Source organism: Monopterus albus, unplaced genomic scaffold (assembly GCF_001952655.1).
Source record: "Monopterus albus unplaced genomic scaffold, M_albus_1.0 scaffold363.1, whole genome shotgun sequence".
In the NCBI taxonomy this organism is placed as follows: Eukaryota; Metazoa; Chordata; class Actinopteri; order Synbranchiformes; family Synbranchidae; genus Monopterus; species Monopterus albus.
In genome coordinates this window covers 181,204-192,515 of record NW_018128243.1, presented here as the reverse complement: position 1 = coordinate 192,515, position 11,312 = coordinate 181,204, and the positions used below count along the sequence as shown (strand labels likewise).

Below are 11,312 nucleotides of genomic sequence, written 5' to 3'. Positions count from 1 at the left end.
CAACGCCGGAGAGTGGGGATGGAGAAGGGAGGAGAGGTGATGTGGAGGGCGGGGATGTGTCTATCAGTGAATCATAGCAGCTCACTAGAGAAGAAGAGGGCAAATCGGCAGCTGAAGTAATACACCTATGACAATGGTTACACAGCATCTATGTGGCTACTATTAGTACAGACAGAACTACCACTACTACTGCTACTGCCATACCTGCTTCTGGTACTGTTATATTGTGACTATAGCCCACATCCACCATTGGACTACTTAATTACCCCCATTAATAGCAGTGTGCCCCCATATAAAATCCAGTTAGTTTTTAAATGCTTTGCCATTAAACTGAATGGAGCATAATTTATTTGCTGCTTCTGAGGCTTTTGTAACCTTAAACCTGAGCTGGATGTGGTGCAGTAACCAAACTACTCATGGTAAGTTACTAATCTGTGCAGTGGAAGTATTACTCAAAAAAACTGTTACAAGTTAAATACAGAGGTGACCGAACATGCACCCTCTCTTCATCTCCTCTTGAGGGCACTGCAGCCTTGTACAATTCTGTGTCTGGCCTGGCAGGGTCCGCAGCGTTTTTTTGCCTGGGGACCGATTGTGAGATCTGAGGGCAACACAGGAAGATGCAGAATTATGGAGGAGTTTTCTTCTATGATCAAATGTCCATCTAAAATCTTAGCAGGCAAAACTGCTGTCAGAGTTGCACTGCATTTCTGGAACTCTGCTGCACTGTGATCTTATATTGGACGGAACGTGTTTGGAAAACTTACCTGTCAAGCTTTCCGCTCTCACATAGACCCAGAAGGTGGGAGGAGTACAGTTGTCAAGGTTATCTTCATTAATGTTAGAAACTGATGGCTACAGCTGTGTGTATGTGTGTGGGTGTGCATGTGCTTGTAAAGACAGGTATACAGTGTGAGGACCAATTTGAATACCATTGTTGTGAGGACACTTTGGCTGATCTTCACATCTGTTGATGGTTCAGACTTGGTTTTAGTGTTAAGATTAGAATTAGGTTTTGGTTAGGGGAACGGATGGGGTTCCGCATTTTGGTGTGATGCTTAAGAACAGGATAAGGGACTAGTTAATTCATTAAGCCAGTGAGTGTCCCCACAAAGATAGTTGTTCAGACATCTGTGCGTTTGTGATGTCCATGTGCTCTTCTTCTGTCTGGCATTTCTGATTTCTCCTGTGACTCACAGGAGGCTGACTCACCACTGCTCATTTTGCTCTGTGTGTTTGTGTGTGTGTGTGTGTTATTCACTCATTTTTTCTCATCATCCCCTCAATCTTTTGCTTTGTGTTAATCTTTTATTGTCTTCTCAGCTTTAATGATACCAGTGGGCCCATTACTCCCACCTTCTTTCCAGGGTAATAATGAAGTCCTTGGCCCTCCTTCAGTATGACTGGACACATTTCTGCCTGTGTAGGTTTTGACTTATGATGCTTCTATTAGTCTGAGATTTTATTCCACCCACTGGTGTGTGCATGAAGTTGCAATTAAAGAAGCACAAATTTCAAGAGAGAATACAAATGGAATATAATTTCATGTGATTTTGAGTGCTAAGTTTATAGAACTCAAAACCCCTTTATTTTCAACAACAATTTCTGAAAATGCCTGGGAAATTCATTTATTTGACAAGTGTTAGATGAAAAATTTGATCATAGTCTCATGTCTGAACACTACATGAACTACTTCCATTTAGCTCAGCTTAGCATAAAGTTTGGAAACAGGATGACACAGCTAGCTTTGCTCTGTCTGAGGGTAATGAAGTCCACCATCCAGCATCTGGAAAGCAAGATAATTACCACTTCTTTTTTTTAATTCAAAACAAATTGTAAAAACACATATCTTGATGACAGCTTTCTGTATACAATTTCAGTTTAGTATAAAGATGTTTTAAAATCTGTAAGAGTTTTTTTTTTTGGCACTTATGGGCATGGAAATCAACTATAAACACAGCATTGGATGTATAATTAAGTTTTAAGTTCATATGGTGGAATTCTTAGCAAAAATGTTTATTCACAGCTGATATGCAGCAACATCGTGTTTCTGGCCATCTCATGAATAGAAATTCAACATTCACTCTCTTTTAGCTCTGTCTTTGGTCTCTGCCAGCCACACTTTGTACTTCACATTGTCCACAGGCTAGCTGCTCATCTTGTCTGTCTGCTGGTTGGTGTTGGGTAGGGTACAATAAGTCTGAAGACAAAGCTGTTTAAAGTGGCATGAGTGAAACAGTAAAGATGCAAACTGGAAAACAAAAACAAAATGCTGAAAGATGCTAAAAAGCATGTGGAGCTGAGGGGTGATTCTGTCTAGGTTTAGTGAGCACTCTTATGTATACCTCAAATAGTTCAGTAATCCATTGTACATATAAAATTATTGATCACAGCCACTTTAATATCTGCTGAAAACAAAGGTCTTTTGCTCTTTTAACAGGATGAATAATAAGGGCTTTGCTTTAACAGAACAGGCAGTGTGTAGGTGTAATGATTAATAAGATGTTTTGCATCAGCCTACACAGCATGCTGTTATTTTCTGCTTTATTTGAATTAATTTCATTACTATTCACAGATTAATAAGCAATGGAAGGAGGAAATAGAACAGATGGAAGAGGCTGTGATGAGGTAGCAATTCAACTAAATTCAATTCAACTGATGGACAATGAAATGAGATAACCTTTGACCTTCACTTTTGTCAATCAGTACTGTAGCTCTCTGTTCCAAAGACGTCCACCAATCACCGAAGTCCTTTAAAAATACCCACAAGGCACCTGTGGAGTAGTCTGACTGAGGACAGTGTTTCCATGGCAACAACATCATTACCAGAATAGCTTTTTTCCCTCTATTTCTGTCACCCCCTCCGTCCTTTCATTCCACCTCCTGCTTTCCGTGTTTTCTCTTTTCTTTCTTTTTGTTCATTTATATTTCTCCTATTTTCCTGTTTCCCTGCCCTCTCCTTTGCTTGATTTTTCTATCATTTCATTGTCCCTTCTCATCCTCACTCCTAGTTCCCTCCCTTTATTCCAACCTTCTTCTTTTCTATGCCCTCCTCCTGCTCCTCTCTATGTGTTTTGCAGTCACATTGTGCTAAGAGTGAAGATATTTATAACTGCACCATGATTACTCTTCTCCTCTCTTTTCATTTTCTCTCCTTTCCTTACATTGTAAACAATAATGAATGCTGGTAAGACTTTTACCTTTCTTCTATTTTAGTAACTGAAAATGTTCATTCTGACAGTTACCTGTCATTATTAAACATATCATGAAATCAGTTTTGTCAAAACTCAAAGGCTTATTTCTGGACTGAGCTAATGTCCCACCATACTTCTGTGTTCCACATTGTTCCACAGTGTATTAGCATAAATTAGTAGCCACTTACCAGAACTGTCACTTTCTCATAATGATACAGTGGGATAAAATTTAAGTCTATCTAAGAGTTAAAAATACTAAATAATATAAGAAAAGTGAATAATTAAAATGAAAACCTGGCTTCCAATATGACCTTTCAACATCTTTTTGTCACTGTCTGTGGATATTCAGTGGGCTATTACAGATTGTTATGGAATATATTTATTAGCATCCAATAGGAAACACAAGTAGCACATTTTCACTGGTTCAGTAAGTGTAAGGTTACCACATTTAACATTTTCCTCTGCACTCTTTAATTAATGCAGTTACACCTGTCAAGCATTCCATTACAGCAGATTTACCATTTGAAATTCATGGTGATGAAAAGACAGCAGGGACCAGACTTTTTAGCCAACAATTATGGATTTTGTTGGCTGAAATGACAACGGTCACCAGCAGATTTTGCTAGCTAGAGTTAGACTGTGTATACTAACAAAAGTATTAAATGTCTGTGGCTAGATTTACTTTTTAATGTTTTGAGCTGATTCATTTTAAAAACAACCTAAATAACCAACATCAACCTAAATATTCACACAGTGTTTGGCAAATGTAACACTATCTAATGCAAGTTAGGCTGAAGCTGATAGAGAGTAAATGTCACCAAACCATATAAAAAAGATGACAGAGCATCTATTTTCCTCTAAACTCTGATAAATAAGCATCTTGGCTCACATGCAGTGGATGTGCAAGCAGGTATATGTACAGATGGGTAACAAATGAAAGGAATAACCAATATAAAGCGCTCTAGCTGGGCCACCAGAACAGATTCAGTGCACCTTGGCATTGACTCTCCAAGTCTCTGAACTCCACTGGAAGGATGAACAGCATTCTTCCAAAAAGATATTCCCTCATGTGATGGTGGAGACACTGTCTAACATGACGCTCCAACATCTTCCATAGGTGTTCAGCTGGGTTGAGATATTACATGATTCACATCATTTTAATTCTCATCAAACCATTCAGTGACTCCTTGCATCCTATGGATGGAGGCAATATCATTCTGGAAGAGACCACTCGTTTATTCAGGTTTTTCTTGTAATTTGTTACCCATGTGTATTTTTCTAAAGTAACTTTTACTCTGGTGTTGTTAAGGTGAAAAATGAACCCCACCCTTCAAACTTGTGAGATACCCAGTACTGCTCTTATTGCAGCCATATACACACTATTTCAGCATATGGAGAAATCCAAATGCTGACAGGCCTGCTGTGCCTGGTTACAATTACTAAGCTATGATTGGACAAGCTATTCTGGGACAGGGTTTACAGACAATTAAACAGTAGTGCTCTACACTACTCTGTTACTGGGACAAGTAATGAACTGATTACCAAGGATAAGCAAAATGGGCACCACAGGATCCCATAACTCCAGGAGACCTGAAAGCTCTACACTTCCTTTGTGTCATCTGGTTTGTGTTCAGTTCAAGCATAATGCACTTGCCAATATTATGGTGTGTCCTCTGGAGTATCTCACCTTTTAGCTCTGTCTTGAAGAGGGTTAGTGTGGTGACCACATAGCAAATCTGAGGCTAGGTATTATTCTAGCATGAAAAAATGTACAGAGAGAGGATAGAGGTGATGGCCATGTTGATTACAGAGACCTGCTAATTAATAGAATCACGCCAACACTGGGAATAAAACATTACAACATTATCACAATGTGTTATCTAAAACAAATTATTCAGGAGTAACTGCAAATCTTTACAGCATCTCTGATGTTAGCAATGTGTTTATTTCTGGTGCTGTAAATTATACTTTGTGCTCTTCTATTGTGAACATACAGTATAAAATCAGAAAGCCCTTTTCTCTCCTCTAGCTTCTTGATTGATGTTTTGAATGTGCACAACAGGCAGCACAGTGATGAAGCTAATGTGGCCTTTGAATGCATGTAAGGTCCCTAAGATTTGTACTGTGCTTGCATTGTTGACAATTTCTTTTTTTTTCATGAAACAATTTTAAAAACTGCTCATCACATTTTCACAAAGCCTCTGGTTTTGTCTTTAAACTGCATGGACAAAATGAAGGTCCTTCAATCTGATTTTGATATGGGGACCTTTTCCAGGACATAGCTATAAGATCAGTTAATAGAGCACATCCCTCCTTAAGGTCCTCATCTTGTCAGTTAATATTGAGCTTTACTGGGGCATATTTCCACATTGCAAACAAACTTGGCCTATAATTTATTAAAATACCAAAAACCAATTGTCACACAGAGTGTCTGGGGCTACAGAAACCCCATGTAATATAGCCCAAGCTTGCATTTCTCACACTTATTACAATTACATAAGAGTCACAGAGCTATAAGCATCTGTTTTCCTGAAAAATAAATAGCCTGTGATTTAAAAAAAAAAAAACTCAGAAGGCCATTTAATAACACTTACTGCTATTCTGAAGGTTTTTCCAGAATCCTCAAACATTCTTCTAACCACCTGCATGAAAATATTCCATCTGCAATATGAAAAAAAAAAAAATTCCCAAGGTGCTCAGCTACAAATTACATATCCCCATGTGCTATTTATACAACATAAGCCTAAAGTTTTAAATTCTGTTATCAGTTATTGATGTGTTTGTCCCACACCTTTATACAAAATAATTTAGCATCTAAGTCCTTTCTGGATACATGGAGAGGAAATGCAGTTACAGGTTAAAATCTTTTGAATCAACTAGAGTCATTTTTCATTCACATTTAGCTCTTGATAGTTCTGGAAATAGCAAATTGTTTGCTTAAGTCAAAGTAGAAATAACACAGTGTAATAAAAAAGCTCCGTTACAAATAAAAATCCTGCAGTCAGCATCAAGATATACTTGAAGTACAAAAAGTAAAAGTTTTCATTATGCTGAATGGCACATCTCACATGCATATCATATTATTGGACTATAATTACTGGCACATTATTGTTTTGATTGCATTTAATGATATGGCTGGTAAACCTGGATCTAATTTTAACTACCTTAAAAAGTATCATTTAAAGTACTTTACATAGCGCTCCGTAGCTTATTGTGAATTTACAAACAGGGGTCAACATGGTTTTATGATTATTTTGTATTATTAATCTGATTCTGAAAAGTAACTAAAGTTATGAAATAAATTTAGTGGAATAAAAAGTATAATAATCACCTCTAAAATGCAGTGAAATCAGAGTATGAAGTAAGAGAAAATGTAAACACTTAAGTAAAGCACATGCTACTTGTATAGAGCAGGTCTACTTGAGACCACTTTGTTTGCACTTCTGGCAGTTAAGTGTTGTAAAATTACCCTCTGGGTCTTTCAAAGATTTGACAGTGCTTATTCTGCATAAGCTCAGCTGCTCAGCTCTGTAATAGAAATATGATAATTTAATGATAACTGAGATTTTAGAGCATGGAATGTGTGATGGGCATTTAGCTTAAAATACTGCAAAATATAATGAATGGTTTGCAATTGTTTTCTGATGTTACATGTTACTGTTACACGCAGAGCACAGCAGCGGCACACAGTCTTAAAAGTCTTTCAGTTTGCAGCCCTCGCCTTCCATCTGTAGCTAAGCAGTAGTTAACTAGTGCAACTTAGCTCTGGTGTGTAGAGAGCTCCCTTATGGGTAGGAAATATTGGGAAGTCGGGTTTAACGGGCAAGAACACAAAGTAAGCCGTCTATCTATGTGGCTGTCCGCCTGTCTGTGTCTCCCCACTGGTTTTTAGTGAGTCTATTTTTAGCCCCAGCAGACTGGTCACGTGGCAGGAGGAGGACGTCAATAATGTTGTTGTTGGTTGTGGGAGAGAGAGAAAGAGGTAGACCGTAAATATGGAGGAAGTGAAGCGGTGAGACGGGTCCCGCTTGTTAAATTAAATGTTTTTAGGTGAAATAGAATCGTTGAAGAGCTCCACGGGTGACACACCGAGCCTCGGCGGAGACCAGAACCGGGAGGAAGCGAGCTCTGCGCTAATACCCGTTCAAGGAGGACTCGCCGACTTCTACGGAGGTTTAGGGGGAGAGAGAGAGAGAGGGGGGGGATTGTCTCTGTGTGTATGTGTGTGCATGATATACCTACCGACACGCACGTAAAGGCTCCTTCAAGAATGGTTGCAAAGTGAGGTGAGTGTTTGTCCTTGCTAAGCATTTGCCTACACTTCTGTTATAGTGTTAACACACTAAAGTAGCTAACTTAGAAACAGTTACTGTACTGCTGTAACGTTAGCTAGCTGAAGGACTCAACACGACACCTGACAGACAGTACAGCTTCTTAGTTAACATACCAAACAGGCAACACTTTACAGTTATTATCTGCTTTCACACAACAGCGACCTGTGTACAGGCACCTAACTGAAGAGGAGTTAACTCGGTAGCTAGCAGCTAGCTAGGGTACGGCTGACAGCCACAAGTAAACCAGCCATCAACTCTACTTGGATTGCTGACAGGACAGTACTTAACCCCCTGAACTGGTGGTTAGTGGATTGCTAGTGTCTATCCGTGAAGATCATCCACCCAGATAACCTAGGAACACAATAAGCTAATACTAATAGCGACTAAAAACCATAATGTATTGTCATATAAGCTTGAAATGTTGTTATAATCAATTGTAACGTAATTATTATCTTTCCAATGTACACTTTATGACATATAGGTACATTTCTACCACTTGGCACACCTTGAAACCGTCTTCCATTTTGCTTTGCTCTTGCTTTGTTGTGTCAATGAAGACAGCAACTTCTAGCTTTTGAGCCTGTGTCACCTGCTAGTTTAAAAATGCCTATATTTTGTGTACATTTTGCTATCAGACTGCACATAAGCAGCCATGTTGTCTGGCATATGACACTTACCGGGGTTGCCAGTTTCATTTAAGAATGAGTCAACATGACTGTCAAAAAGGCCCAAATGACAAAATTGAATTTGATTAACTTATTGTGATTGTAAGTTACAATATAACCCCAAAAAGTATGGTCACAGAGATGAATGCTTTTGCTTTAGCAGGTGAATCGAACTGTAACAGGGGATAGCTGAAAATTAATGTTTCATCTGTGATGTTCTCTGCATGGGCTATAATGCAGCCTAACAGAAATGGGCCCAAAAAGGTTGGTGCAATTTGTGGTTTGCAGTCCAACCACTTCAAGACCAAAGTTCTAAAAAGTCACTTTTATTAAACAATAGCAATTAGTTTGTTAGGAACAAATAACATCGGGCACCCAGCAGCTTCAAGCCACAGAACTCTGTTGTTGTTGAAAAAGTACTCAAAGCTGAGAAAAGTTAAAACTTTATTATAAGTTGACTTTATAAATAGATTTTATTGACACTGTTTGGTTTAGGGTGAAGTGTGTCCTAATTTGAAACACAGATTTGCATGTGACATATTCAACACACTTAACCACTGCTGTAAAAATGCTTAAAGTCCCCATGGCATGCTCATTTCCAGCCATTTAATGTTTAATCTTGGGTACCTTTAGTTTAACTTTGCACCCCTCTTAACTCCAAATAGTCAGTAATTATCTCAGAATGATAAAACCAGAGAGCCTCTTCCTAAAAACTAGAGGATACTTCATGAATGCCCACAACTCCTGCTGCCAGTGTTGTGTCCCAAATGGACAATACACTGAACCACAAGGGCATTAATTAATTTGAATCTGATTAACCAGCAACACATCACACTGGCCTCAAGCAGTCAAAACAAACAGGTACTGTGTTCCGGGGGAATCCAGCGTTGATGAGCTGATCATTCACTGCCACGGGGGATTCACTGGCTGGCTGATTGTAGGTTAGACCCAGTCAAGTAAAACAATGAGTCCCTGTACAGGAACATTCCTGGACATGCAGTAACCTCAGGTCCTGTATTTTTCTCCACATCCTCTGGTCACAGTGCAGCAGGAAGTAAAATATATCCACAAAATCACGTGCAGTCGAAAAATTCCACTTTTACAATGGCACCAGTGGATGTCAGGCAAGCTCACAAGAACATGCAACTGCCTGGAGATTATGACCATTCATGGGAATCCATAAACTATCAAGTAATATTTAATTTTGTTAGAAAAAAAGTCTTCTGAACGTGAGTTTGTGACACATGTATAAACTGAGTTGCTTCTGCATAGAAGTACTAGAACATATGTACACCTAATTCTTTTAGCTTTAGGTCACGTTTAAGATGATAATTCACCATTGTAACATTTTAGATAAGTCAAAAAAGCATGCCATGGGCTCTTTAAGATCAGGCCTTGGCACGCCACGGAACAGCTAGAGTGTGCTATACTGGACCAGCCAAAAAAGAGCTGTTATCTAATGCAGATTTTTTTATTGATTAGAAATATAAAATAGACTAGTACCTATACACTACCTATATACTTAGGCTACATCATTGGTGGTGAGTTATGTGCACAATTAAGGGCTGCAACTAGGGATGAAACTGTTACAGGGTTTTTTTTTTTAGAAAGTATTGATACATGGGCTGAAATAAATAGTTTGTGGTATTATATTAAAAACCACAAATAAAATTATCAGTACTATACACTTTTTGTAGATGAGGACAAGGAACCAGTAGCATTATGTTGTTTGCCTGCTGCATGCCCACTCTGTCAACTAGAAAATACCAAATGTATTATTTTTATTATCGTTATCATTCTTCTCTGTCTTTCTCACTCATTCACACACAGACGGAGTCTGAGTCATAAGAATATTGTCACAAATATGGGACGCATCAGTGACAGAATGTCATCCATGCATCCACTAGATCCGTGTCAGTTCTCTAAACTATAAGTTGCTGTTTTTTCACATGGTCTTACTGTGGCTCACTTGGACGTTATGCAGACTTTGTACTAGGGAGCTGGTAAAGGGTAAAGTTTGCTTAATGTCTGGGTCAAATGACTCAGACATTTGCTTTCTCACATATACTGTAGCTCTCCTGGGTAATGTCTAGAAAATTTCATGGTTTCAGTGCATGTCTAAAAGTGCTGCTAAAGTGCTGCACCCTTTCACTGTGAGTTTCTTCTCCATGTTCTACAAACAAGCCTGTTCAATCAGGTTTCCATCACCTCTCTTATGAAAGCCAAAATATGACCACACTTCAACCTTAGACCTCTTAGAAAAATCTCCAGAGCATTTTCATTGATACAAAACAAACACATGTTGTGTGCTGTTGCTGTGTCTGGCTGATTTTTGGTAACTTTGGCTGGTGCTGGACATTTGTTGACCCTTTAGCGGGGGAGTTTTTCAAATTGCGGTAATGAATTAGGGTTGTAATGATAAACAAATATGAAATGGTAATATTAACCGTCGGAAATTTTGCCATGGTTTACAGTGAACCAGTAACCGTTTCACGCTAGTCACACATTTTCAGTTATGCATTGGAAAAGAATTTAGCATGCTCATATAAAATCAAAACTTCAGTTCTCTTTGCATTCACCACTTTTATTCTCCTTACAGTAATTCTCCTTACAGTGGCTGTTATTTCTGACAAGCTGACACCATGCAGTACACGCTCTATTTTACAGCTCAAGATTAGTCAATTGTCTGGTTGTCCAGTGTTTTTAAAATACACAGTTTGATGGGGTGTAAAGTGCTGGTTTGCTTGTTGTGACCGAACTCGGTTCATATTTTTGTACATTAGTGTGGACATATTTGGATTTTTACTGAAGACTGTGATTTTTGCAGTTCTTTACAGCAGATTCAGAATATTATTCATGGCATACAAAAACATTCCTTTCTTCACACTTTCAAAAACATGATGTGGATTTATTCTGAAGTCAGATTTTATTCATGTACCTGAGTACTGAATATGGACCTGTTCTTACCATTACTGGCGGTGTTAACAATCCCAGACTCGGTCTGTGACCTTTTATTTTGTGCTATATATTTAGTAGTCTGGCAGTACAGTACAGGTGCTCTCACCAAGTGCCTTTCCATATACTGGTGTTACTGCATATTTTCAGTTTCTGTATATATA

At 38.5% G+C, this 11,312-nt stretch overlaps 1 protein-coding gene across 1 annotated transcript in view; it reads left to right on the top strand.

Moving 5' to 3' along the window:
* The first annotated feature begins 7,014 nt into the window (after window positions 1-7,014).
* hdac5 (histone deacetylase 5) overlaps window positions 7,015-11,312 on the top strand; it is a 56,568-nt gene continuing 52,270 nt past the window's right edge. Inside the window, exon 1 of the mRNA XM_020585380.1 lies at window positions 7,015-7,480. The gene's annotated coding sequence lies outside the window, so the exon portion shown is untranslated. The remainder of the gene's footprint in view (window positions 7,481-11,312) is intronic.